Here is an 11,444-nt window from a genome sequence, read left to right on the forward strand (position 1 = left end):
GTCATACTGGTGAGAACAGAAAAAAAAGTGTGTCGAAAAGCTGACAGAAGGTCCATTGTAACCACCTATAAAGAGAACTTTGCATTTATAATTTGGAACTGAGGAATGCAAGGCGTCCTTCTTCTGACAATATCGCCAAACAATAATAATTCTCCTGCTTGTGCAACTGTCGACAATAACACAACAAACTGCGTATAAACAAAAAAGAACAATCTAGACACGTCACAAATGACAACTATAGGCTGATATCAAACTTCCGTTTTTTAACTAAATAATTGAAACCGTTTTTTCCAACAACCAACCATCTATTTCACTAAACAATAGTTTTGACATCTTTCAGTCGAGTTTCCAACCACACCACAGACGTTCTTGTCAAGGTTTTTATCGACATCCACCTAACACGTTAGTGGCTGAATTTCAGTGTTAGTATTACTTGATCTCAGTGCTGCATTTGACACGGTCGACCATGAATATTACAGACCCACTGGAAACTATGGTTGGCCTTTCTGGCTCAGTACTAAACAGTTTGAATCCTACTTAAAGAATAGGACTACTTTGCGGCTATATATGCATGAGCATACAATATGACTTGTGAAGTTCCCCAGGCTCCTTTCTGGGGCCTCATCTGTTCACTCTACATGCTTCCACTGGCTCAAATTATGGAAAACAACAAACTAATTACCATAGTTATGCGGATGCACACAACTTTAAATACCTTATCGCCAGGGAACTATCCAATACAAAAACTGACTAAGTGCATCGAACAAATTACATATGTGCCAGAACTTTCTAAACTAATGAAAAAACGGAGGTGGTTGTTTTGAAGCAAAGAGTAACGACTAAAAGTGAGTGCTCAGCTTCAAACGACAATGTTAAAAACAACAGACAAAGCGAAATCTTGGTGTAGTCATGAACTTTGAGTTGAATTTTACAGCCACATTAAGACAATTACAAAGTCAGCCTATATCACCTTAAGAATATATCAGGGTTAAATGACTTTTGTGTCAACAGTATTTGGAAAAACTTGTCCATGCTTCCTTCTTCGTGACTTGATTACTTTAACGGTGTCTTTACAAGTCTCTCTAAAGAATCAGACAACTACAGCTGATTCAGAACACTGCTGCTCGAGTCCTCACTAAACCAAGAGAGTGGATCACTCACTCCAGTTCTGAAGTCTTTATATGGATTCCTGTGCCTCAAAGAATTAATTTCAAAACACTTAGTTTATAAACACTAAACGGTTTAGGGCAAAAATACGTTTCTGATCTGCTACTACACTATGAACCACCCAGACCGCTCAGGTCATCTGGGACAGGTCTGCTTTCTGTCCCCAGATCAAATACAGGAAAATAGCATTCAATTTGTATGCTCCACATATCTGGAATAAACTCCCTGAAAACTGCAGGTCTCAGTCTCTTTTAAATCTCTTTTAAATCAAGGCTGAAGACCTTTCTATTGTGTGTTGCTTTTCTTTAAATGGTTGTTCATTTCTTTAATATTTAATTTCTTATACTGCACTGTACCTTTTATTCTTTGTTTTATCGTTTTCATTTTTATTAATTGCTTTTGGTAGCACTTTGAATTGTCCTGTTGCTGAATTGCTGTACAATAAGCTGCCTAGCCTTGCCTTTGCTGCTTTTCATGCATTTGTATCTATTTATGCATCATCTGCTCTTTAAAAAGTGCCAGAGAGACTGAGGCTGGATTAAAATGACCTGTTGGCCTCATTGACCTGCCCACATTTCTCCTCCTGTATTGCACTGTGCACTTGGTCCATGTTGCCATAGTCATCAGATACTAGCACGTGGTACTGCCACCAGCCAACACACTATGCGTCCTATGGTTGGAGTGCTACACTGCCTGGTGCCTAGTGGTGCATATCACACAAATTTAAAATTAATTAAATTACCCACCTAAACCCATGAGGGTCTGAGGCCCTGGGCAGATCCCCACTTTGTCATTGGTATCAGCCTTGGAATTTACCATTAATCATTCATATGTCTCCTTGCTCAGTTGATCAAAATATTGCTTTAATGGATAGTTTGACTTTTTGTCATTGTGTCTTCAAAAAATACTCACATGCCCGTATGTACATTGAAGCAGCTTTAGCACCTCTAATCTTTTCTTCTGTCATTGCGAACCCTTCTATGTCATTATTAATCAAAGCTATAGATTATAGATATTGCAATCTGACTTAGCGAAATAAAGCTTTTTCATCACATCCATCGTTACACACACACACACACACACCACACTCCACACTCACCCACACACCACACACACACACACACACCACACACACACACACACACACACACACACACACCACACCCACAACAACACACACACCACACACACACACACCACACCCACACACACACACACACACACACACACACAAAGGAAACACTTTAGATTGAATATATAGTTATTGGAAAAAATAAGCTGCATCCAATCCATGGTCCAATAATAATAATATAATAATAATAATAATACAATAATAATAATATCCAATCCTTTGTTTATGGTGGGCAAGAGAGGTGAATGTGGGTTTGACAACAGGTGTTTTTTATTATGTGTCATCATTTTCCAAGAGTCACTTTGCTTGTATGCAATTATGCATGAAATAGACTCAGTGTAAATATTACCATAAAAGTTGGCAGTGAAGTGTCAGTGTGCTGGAAAATGATAATCTCAAACCAAACAGATATATTGCAGAGTTGATTTCAAAAGTGGCATCTTGTTGTGGAAATACTGTAATAACCTTTGGAAACCTATGTGACTTTGTAGCCTGCTTTAACTCATCTTATTTTGGAGGGTAATGACTTGGCAAGAATGCCAAAGATTATTTGACGAGGAACGTGACCGTATTGCGGTTATGGGCCTAAAGATAAGTTCTGGTGTACCGTAAACTGTAAAGTAGAACCTCAAAACGGGTAAACCAATATTTCCTGTGTACACTGCTTGTTTAGAAGTCCTTTTGAACCTCAACAGTCAGATTTAATGTCACCTTTATTTACCTTTGAAATATGTGATCCATCCAAAACTATCACACAGTCTAATTTGTTTATAGTACAATTATTATTATTATAATTATTATATTGGCAGTGTGATTTATTGGAGTCTACATCTCACTTAGAGGACTCAAATATAACTGATAAGAGATTACACATATAATTGTGCACAAATTACAGCATATAGAGTATTTGTACGCTAAGCTCTTATTTTAGTAAACAAATATCCCATTTACCCCAAAACTACCCTCATCCCGCTTGCTCTACTAACATGTCTTCCACTTTCCACATTCCACCCTTAGCACTACGGATTGGGCTTTTTAACTTAAGGTCAGCAGTGACCTTCTTTAGATCTGACAAGTCCTTGTTGACAGTTGACTTATTGTTGCTTGTTGATATTCAAGAGAGGAAAGAGAGGATGTTTATAGGCATTGTCATTGTCCTTGCTACCAAACCCATTCTTACTTAAAGTTTCAAAATTCACATTTTGCCAGTGGCTTTCACAGTGGAAAAAAAAACTTAATGCTGCTGGTGGTTGCTGAGTGTAAAGAAGCACATGGTTGTTGGAAGATGGAAAAGCACCTTACTGGATGGTTTCCCCAGAAAAGATTTTAACGAAGGTTTGCAATAATTAGTGTATCCCGCCTGTGAATCATCTGCTTCTGAATAAAATGGGTTCTTTCTTGGCCCATACTAAATCCTTCCACCAAGTTTCATGAAAAGCATGACCTCCTTGGCAACATAAAGGCATGTGCACTTGTTTCAAATGTTTCAAATGTTCCTGATCATTTCAGTTTATTGTCTTCCCATAGACTTGAAAAGTGCGATCAATCATACCTGGGATAGACAATAGCCTTCTCCATAATATAGTAACAACCAACTCATCATGCCAGTGTACACAACTCTCATGCTCATTCCTACCACTGCTGTAACATTGTATTTTTATTCTAAAAAAAGAAAACGCAATAAAGGTTTTTGTCCTTGAAAGATATCATCTGTAACTGTCGGGCAGAGTGGCAAGACAGTCAACATGTGTCTTTTATAGCCTACCTGAACACACTTCTTCCCAACCCTCCTTCCCACAATAACTTACGTAGTGTTATTACTTTCCCCCATCCAGCCCTAAATCATTGACGTGTTAATATAAAGCCGATGATGCATTCCAGGAAGGAATAAAAACATTTTTGATCGTAAACCTTCTCCTTCCTCAAAGCACTCCCAACTCAATGACCAATAATTACTTTGCTGATATGATACGGCAGTTTGTAAACTGAGTCAGTTAGGCAGCTGTTAACGCGAGACATACTATTGCTAGTGGCCGGAGCCATTACTCAGTAACATAAAACAAAACGATGTCAAATAAACAGTCTTCAAGATTAGCTTAATGGCAAGTAACTTCTTCGTGGTGGATGATTAAAGAAAATGTTCTTTTCTGCTTAATGTGATCTCATCATGTAAGACCAAACAACTTTCCCTGGGCAAGCGTATGGTTTCAATACAAAACTACAATATACAAAGTTACTACTCTAGATTCACACTCTGAGGACCAGTCTGGCTGGTCCTGATGTGTCAAGCTGACCAGCAACACTGTAAGGAAGTGAAACAACAGGCTATTCACAAAGTGGGAAGACAGCCCCGTATCGCCACCTGTTACCTTATCCCTCTCTACGTGCAAATGATTCTTTTATATGTTTGTGTAGCCTATGACACTTGTGTAGCCTATGAACCTTGTGTAGCCTATGAACACTTGCTGCAAAAGCTGTGTTTTGTGTGTCTTTTGTTTTAAGGTCCACTGCAGAGTAAAACACCACACCGGCTGTCTCAACATATGCACACTGTAGAGTTTTAGACATAAGATATTGATGACAAGAAAGTAAATGTAGCTGTCAGTTAAGGGTTTATACCCTGTATATTTGGCTGGAGGTGAGGGGTATTTGCATTTTTTTTTTGTGTACGTCGTTGTGCGTGTGCGTGTGTGTGTGTGTGTGTTGTGTTTGTTTTTGTGAGGATGGGGGCAGGAAAAAGATTCAACATAGAAAGAGACAGGGGTGGTGAGTGGGTAAGAATGTGTATTACTCTGCTTGAGGCTTCTTCCTTTCCCCTCCTCCCCTCCTCCACCCCCTTCTTCCCCACCTCCAGCTGAGGTCTCAACATTATTTTGCATAAGGTGCTAAAAGGGTGTGACCGGGCAGGTAATACTGGCAAGCGGACACAGAAAGGAGACCTAGTGCTGATACAGGAAGCTATCACAAATGGCGGTTTTCCACTGCATGGTATCTACTCGACTCGACTCGACTCTACTCGCCTTTTTTGGTTTTCCATTACGAAAAAAGTCCCTGGGACCTGCTACCAGGTACTTTTTAGTACTACCTCAGTCGAGATTCACGCGACTGAGCGATACCAGAAGGTGACGTAGAAACCTGCAGACCGCTGGTTGGTTGGATCACTACGTTGTTAGCAAACAAGAGTGCGGAGCGTGTGTCCAGAACAAACGGGACATAAAAAAAAAAATCTAGCCAGACACCGACAGTTATCTACTCTCTGCACTATTCTCACTTTTCAACTGTTCAATATTAAGGCCATTAGGGATTTTTTCGTTTCCAATATTGCACTTTTATTAAAAAAAAAAAAAGACAATTTATCAAGAAGTTTTTATTTAGCTATTCAAGTAGCGCATCAAACCCTTCCATACATCCCGGCCTTCTTCCTCTGCACCCTGTGACAGTGTCCCCCCCAGCTCTGCTGTCCCCAAGCATCCCAGTCGTTGTCATAAGCCTCTCCATGACTCTCATAATAAGATTATACGAAGCCCAGTAGGTCAGAACCAGAGATCTCACCGGTCGAGACGGGTATGGCGGCAGCCTGGAGCGTCCCATGTCATCCGTCCCGTCTCATACGGTCTCGTCTCATGCGGAGGTGTGTCCAACGGTAAATCCAGGGCCAAAATTACATATCGCGAATAATTTCCAGATGGAGTCCGGGTAATTCGTGACCACATTTGTTGCATCATTGAAAACGTAAAAAAAAACTGTTAAAGTAAAATGTTGCCATAGCCTACATGTAGTTTGCTCATTTCTGAATGTTATGCTTGTGTTGTTCCATGTTAACGTAGCTACATCTAGCACAATGGAACAACACAAGCATAACATTCAGAAATGAGCAAACTACATGTAGGCTATGGCAACATTTTTACTTTAACAGTTTTTTTTTACGTTTTTCAATTGATTGCAACAAATGTGGTCACGAATTTACCCGTGACTCCCATCTGGAAAATTATTCGCGATATCGTAATTTTGCCCTCTGGATTTACCGTTGGACACACCTCCGCTGAGACGAACCGTATAGACGGGACGGATGACATGGGACGCTCCAGGCTGCAGCCATACCCGTCTCACCGGTGAGATCTCTGGTTCTGACCTACTGGGCTTCGTATAATCTTTATGAGAGTCATGGAGAGGCTTATGACAACGACTGGGATGCATGTGGGACACGCAGAGCTGGGGGACACTGTCACAGGGTGCAGAGGAAGAAGGCCGGTGTATGGAAGGTTTGACTGCTCTACTGAATAGCTAAATAAAACTTTCTTTGATAAATTGTCTTTTTTTTTTTTTTAATAAAAGTGTGCAATATTGGAAACGACATAAATCCCCTAATGGCCTTTAATATTGAACAGTTGAAAAGTGAGAATAGTGCAGAGAGTAGATAATCTGTCGGTGTCTGGCTAGATTTTTTTTTTTTATGTCCCGTTTGTTCTGGACACACGCTCCGCACTCTTGTTTGCTAACAACGTAGTGATCCAACCAACCAGCGGTCTGCAGGTTTCTACGTCACCTTCTGGTATCGCCTCAGCTCGCTTGGAATCTCGACTGAGGTAGTACTAAAAAAGTACCTGGTAGCAGGTCCCAGGGACTTTTTTTCGTAATGGAAAACCAAAAAAGGCGAGTAGAGTCGAGTCGAGTCGAGTAGATACCATGCAGTGGAAAACCGCCAATTTGTGATAGCTTCCTGTATCAGCACTAGGTCCTCCTTTCTGTGTCCGCTTGCCAGTATTACCTGCCCGGTCATCACCCCTTTTAGCACCTTATGCAAATAATGTTGAGACCTCAGCCTGGAGGTGGGGAAGAAGGGGGTGGAGGAGGGGGAGGAGGGGAAAGGAAGAAGCCTCAAGCAGAGTAATACACATTCTTACCCACTCACCACCCCCTGTCTCTTTCTATGTTGATATCTTTCTTCCTGCCCCCATCCTCACACAAACAAACACACACACACACACACACACACGCACACGCACACCGACGCTCACAAAAAAAAAAATGCAAATACCCCTCACCTCCAGCCAAATATACAGGGTAATAAACCCTTCAACTGACAGCTACATTTACTTTCTTGTCATCAATATCTTATGTCTAAAACTCTACAGTGTGCATATGTTGAGACAGCCGGTGTGGTGTTTTACCTCTGCAGTGGACCTTAAACACAAAAGACACACAAACTACACAGCTTTTGCAGCAAGTGTTCATAGGCTACACAAGTGTTCATAGGCTACACAAGTGTTCATAGGCTACACAATACATATAAAAGATTCATTTGCACGTAGAGAGGGATAAGGTAACAGGTGGCGATACGGGGCTGTCTTCCCACTTTCTGTGAATAGCCTGTTGTTTCACTTCCTTACAGTGTTGCTGGTCAGCTTGACACATCAGGACCAGCCAGACTGGTCCTCAGAGTGTGAATCTAGAGTAGTAACTTTGTATTATTGTAGTATTTGTATTGAAACCATACGCTTGCCCAGGCAAAGTTGTTTGGTCTTACATGATGAGATCACTATTAAGCAGAAAAGAACATTTTCTTCTAATCATCCACCACGAAGAAGTTACTTGCTCATTAAGCTAATCTTGAAGACTGTTTATTTGACTAATCGTTTTGTTTTATGTTACTGAGTAATGGCTCCGGGCCACTAGCAATAGTATGTCTCTGCGTTAACAGCTGCCTAACTGACTCAGTTTACAAATACTGCCGTATCATATCAGCAAAGTAATTTATTGGTCATTGAGTTGGGAGTGCTTTGAGGAAGGAGAAGGTTTACGATCAAAAAATGTTTTATTTCCCTTCCTGGAATGCATCATCTTGGCTTTATAATTAACACGTCAATGATTTAGTGGCTGGATGGGGGAAAGTAATACACTACAGTAAGTTATCTTGTGGGAAGGAGGGTTGGGAAGAAGTGTGTTCAGGTAGGCTATAAAATGACACATTGTTGACTGTCTTGCCACTCTGCCCGACAGTTACTAGATGATATCTTTCAAGGACAAAAACCTTTATTGCGTTTTCTTTTTTTTAGAATAAAACATACAATGTTACAGCAGCTGGTAGGAATGAGCATGAGAGTTGTGTACACTGGCATGATGATGTTGGTTGTTTACTATATTATGTAGAAGGCTATTGTCTATCCCAGGTATGATTGATCGCATTTTCAAGTCTATGGGAAGACAATAAACTGAACTGATCAGGACACATTTGAAACATTTGAAACAAGTGCACATGCCTTTATGTTGCCAAGGAGGTCATGCTTTTCATGAAACTTGGTGGAAGGATGTAGTATGGGCCAAGAAAGAACCCATTTTATTCAGAAGCAGATCTGATTCACAGGGCGGATACACTAATTATTGCAAAACCTTCGTTAAAATCTTTTCTGGGGAAACCATCCAGTAAGGTGCTTTTCCATCTTCCAACACCATGTGCTTCTTTACACCTCAGCAACCACCAGCAGCATTAAGTTTTTTTTTTCCACTGTGAAAGCCACTGGCAAAATGTGAATTTTGAAACTTTAAATGTAAGAATGGGTTTTGGTAGCAAGGACAATGACATGCCTATAAACATCCTCTCTCTTTCCTCTCTTGAATATCAACAAGCAACAATAAGTCAACTGTCAACAAGAACTTGTCAGATCTTAAAGAAGGTCACTGCTGACCTTAAGTTAAAAAGCCCACATCCAGTATGTGCTAAGGGTGAGATGTGGAAAGTTGGAAGACATGTTAGTAGAGCAAGCGGGATGAGGGTAGTTTTGGGGTAAATGGGATATTTGTTTACTAAAATAAGAGCTTAGCGCTACAAATACTCTATATGCTGTAATTTGTGCACAATTATATGTGTAATCTCTTATCAGTTTATATTTGAGTCCCTCTAAGTGAGATGTAGACTCCAATAAATCACACTGCCAATAATAATAATTAATAATAATAAATAATTGTACTATAAACAAATTAGACTGTGTGATAGATTTTGGATGGATCACATATTTCAAAGGTAAATAAAGGTGACATTAAATTCTGACTGTTGAGGTTCAAAAGGACTTCTAAACAAAGCAGTTGTACACAGGAAATATTGGTTTACCCGTTTATGAGGTTCTACTTTACAGTTTACGGTACACCAGAACTTATCTTTATGGCCCATAACCGCAATACGGTCACGTTCCTCGTCAAATAATCTTTGGCATTCTTGCCAAGTCATTTACCCTCAAAAAATAAGATGAGTTAAAGCAGGCTACAAAGCTCACACTAGGTTTCCAAAAGGTTATCACAGTATTTCCACAACAAAGATGCCACTTTTGAAATCAACTCATGCAATATATCTGTTTGGTTTGAGATTATCATTTTCCAGCACACTGACCTTCACTGCCAACTTTTATGGTAATATTTACACTGAGTCTATTTCATGCATAATTGCATACAAGCAAAGTGACTCTTGGAAAATGATGACACATAATAAAAAACACCTGTTGTCAAACCCACATTCACCTCTCTTGCCCACCATAAACAAAGGATTGGATTATTATTATTATTGTTATTATTATTATTATTATTATTATTATTATTGGACCATGGATTGGATGCAGCTTATTTTTTTCCCAATAACTATTATATTCAATCTAAAGTGTTTTCTCTTTGTGTGTGTGTGTGTGTGTGTGTGTGTGTGTGTGTGTGTGTGTGTGTGTGTGTGTGTGTGTGTGTGTGTGTGTGTGTGTGTGTGTGTGTGTGTGTGTGTGTGTGGGTGTGTGTGGTGGTTGTGTGTGTGTGTGTGTGTGAGTGAGTGTGAGTGTGTGTGTGTGTGTGTGTGTGTAACATGGATGTGATGAAAAAGCTTTATTTCGCTAAGTCAGATTGCAATATCTTCATAATCTATAGCTTTGATTAATAAATGACATAGAATGGGTTTCTGCAATGACAGAAGAAAAGATTAGAGTGCTAAAGCTGCTTCAATGTACATACGGGCATGTGAGTATTTTTTGAAGACACATACTTGACAAAAAGTCAACCTATCCATTAAAGCAATATTTTTGATCAACTGAGCAAGGAGACATATGAATGATTAATGGTAAATTTCCCAAGGCTGAATTACCAACTGACAAAGTGGGGATCTGCCCCAGGGCCTCAGACCCTCATGGGTTTAGGTGGTAATTTAATTAATTTTAAATTTGTGTGATATGCACCACTAGGCACCAGGCAGTGTAGCACTCCAACCATAGGACGCATAGTGTGTTGCTTGGTGGCAGTACACACGTGCATAGTATCTGATGACTATGGCAACATGGTACACAAGTGCACAGTGCACATACAGGAGGAGAAATGTGTGGGCAGGTCAAATGAGGCCAACAGGTCATTTTAATCCAGCCTTCCAGTCTCTCTGGCACTTTTTAAAAGAGCAGATGATGCATAAATAGATACAAATGCATGAAAAGCAGCAAAGGCAAGGCTAGGCAGCTTCATTTGTACAGCACATTCAGCAACAGGACAATTCAAAGTGCTTTACCTAAAAGCAATTAATAAAAATGAAAACAGATAAAACAAAAGAATAAAAGGTACAGTGCAGTATAAGAAATTAAATATTAAAGAAATGAACAACCATTTAAAGAAAAGCAACAACAAATAGAAAGGTCTTCAGCCTTGATTTAAAAGAGATTTAAAAGAGACTGAGACCTGCAGTTTTCAGGGAGTTTATTCCAGATATGTGGAGCATACAAATTGAATGCTATTTTCCCCTGTATTCTGATTCTGGGGACAGAAAGCAGACCTGTCCCAGATGACCTGAGCGGTCTGGGTGGTTCATAGTGTAGTAGCAGATCAGAAACGTATTTTTGCCCTAAACCGTTTAGTGATTTATAAACTAAGTGTTTTGAAATTAATTCTTTGAGGCACAGGAATCCAATATAAAGACTTCAGAACTGGAGTGACGTGATCCACTCTCTTGGTCTTAGTGAGGACTCGAGCAGCAGTGTTCTGAATCAGCTGTAGTTGTCTGATTCTTTAGAGAGACTTGTAAAGACACCGTTAAAGTAATCAAGTCCACCGAAGAAGGAAGCATGGACAAGTTTTTCCAAATACTGTTGACACAAAAGTCATTTAACCCTTGATATATTCTTAAGGTGATAAT

At 39.8% G+C, this 11,444-nt stretch overlaps 1 long non-coding RNA gene across 1 annotated transcript in view; it reads right to left on the bottom strand.

Moving 5' to 3' along the window:
* Positions 1-278, bottom strand: part of LOC116692602 (uncharacterized) — a 15,660-nt gene extending 15,382 nt beyond the window's left edge. The window contains exon 1 of the long non-coding RNA XR_004332735.1: positions 201-278. This is a non-coding gene — a long non-coding RNA (uncharacterized LOC116692602). The remainder of the gene's footprint in view (positions 1-200) is intronic.
* Positions 279-11,444: the final 11,166 nt, after the last annotated feature.

This window comes from Etheostoma spectabile, chromosome 7 (genome assembly GCF_008692095.1).
Source record: "Etheostoma spectabile isolate EspeVRDwgs_2016 chromosome 7, UIUC_Espe_1.0, whole genome shotgun sequence".
NCBI lineage: Eukaryota > Metazoa > Chordata > Actinopteri > Perciformes > Percidae > Etheostoma > Etheostoma spectabile.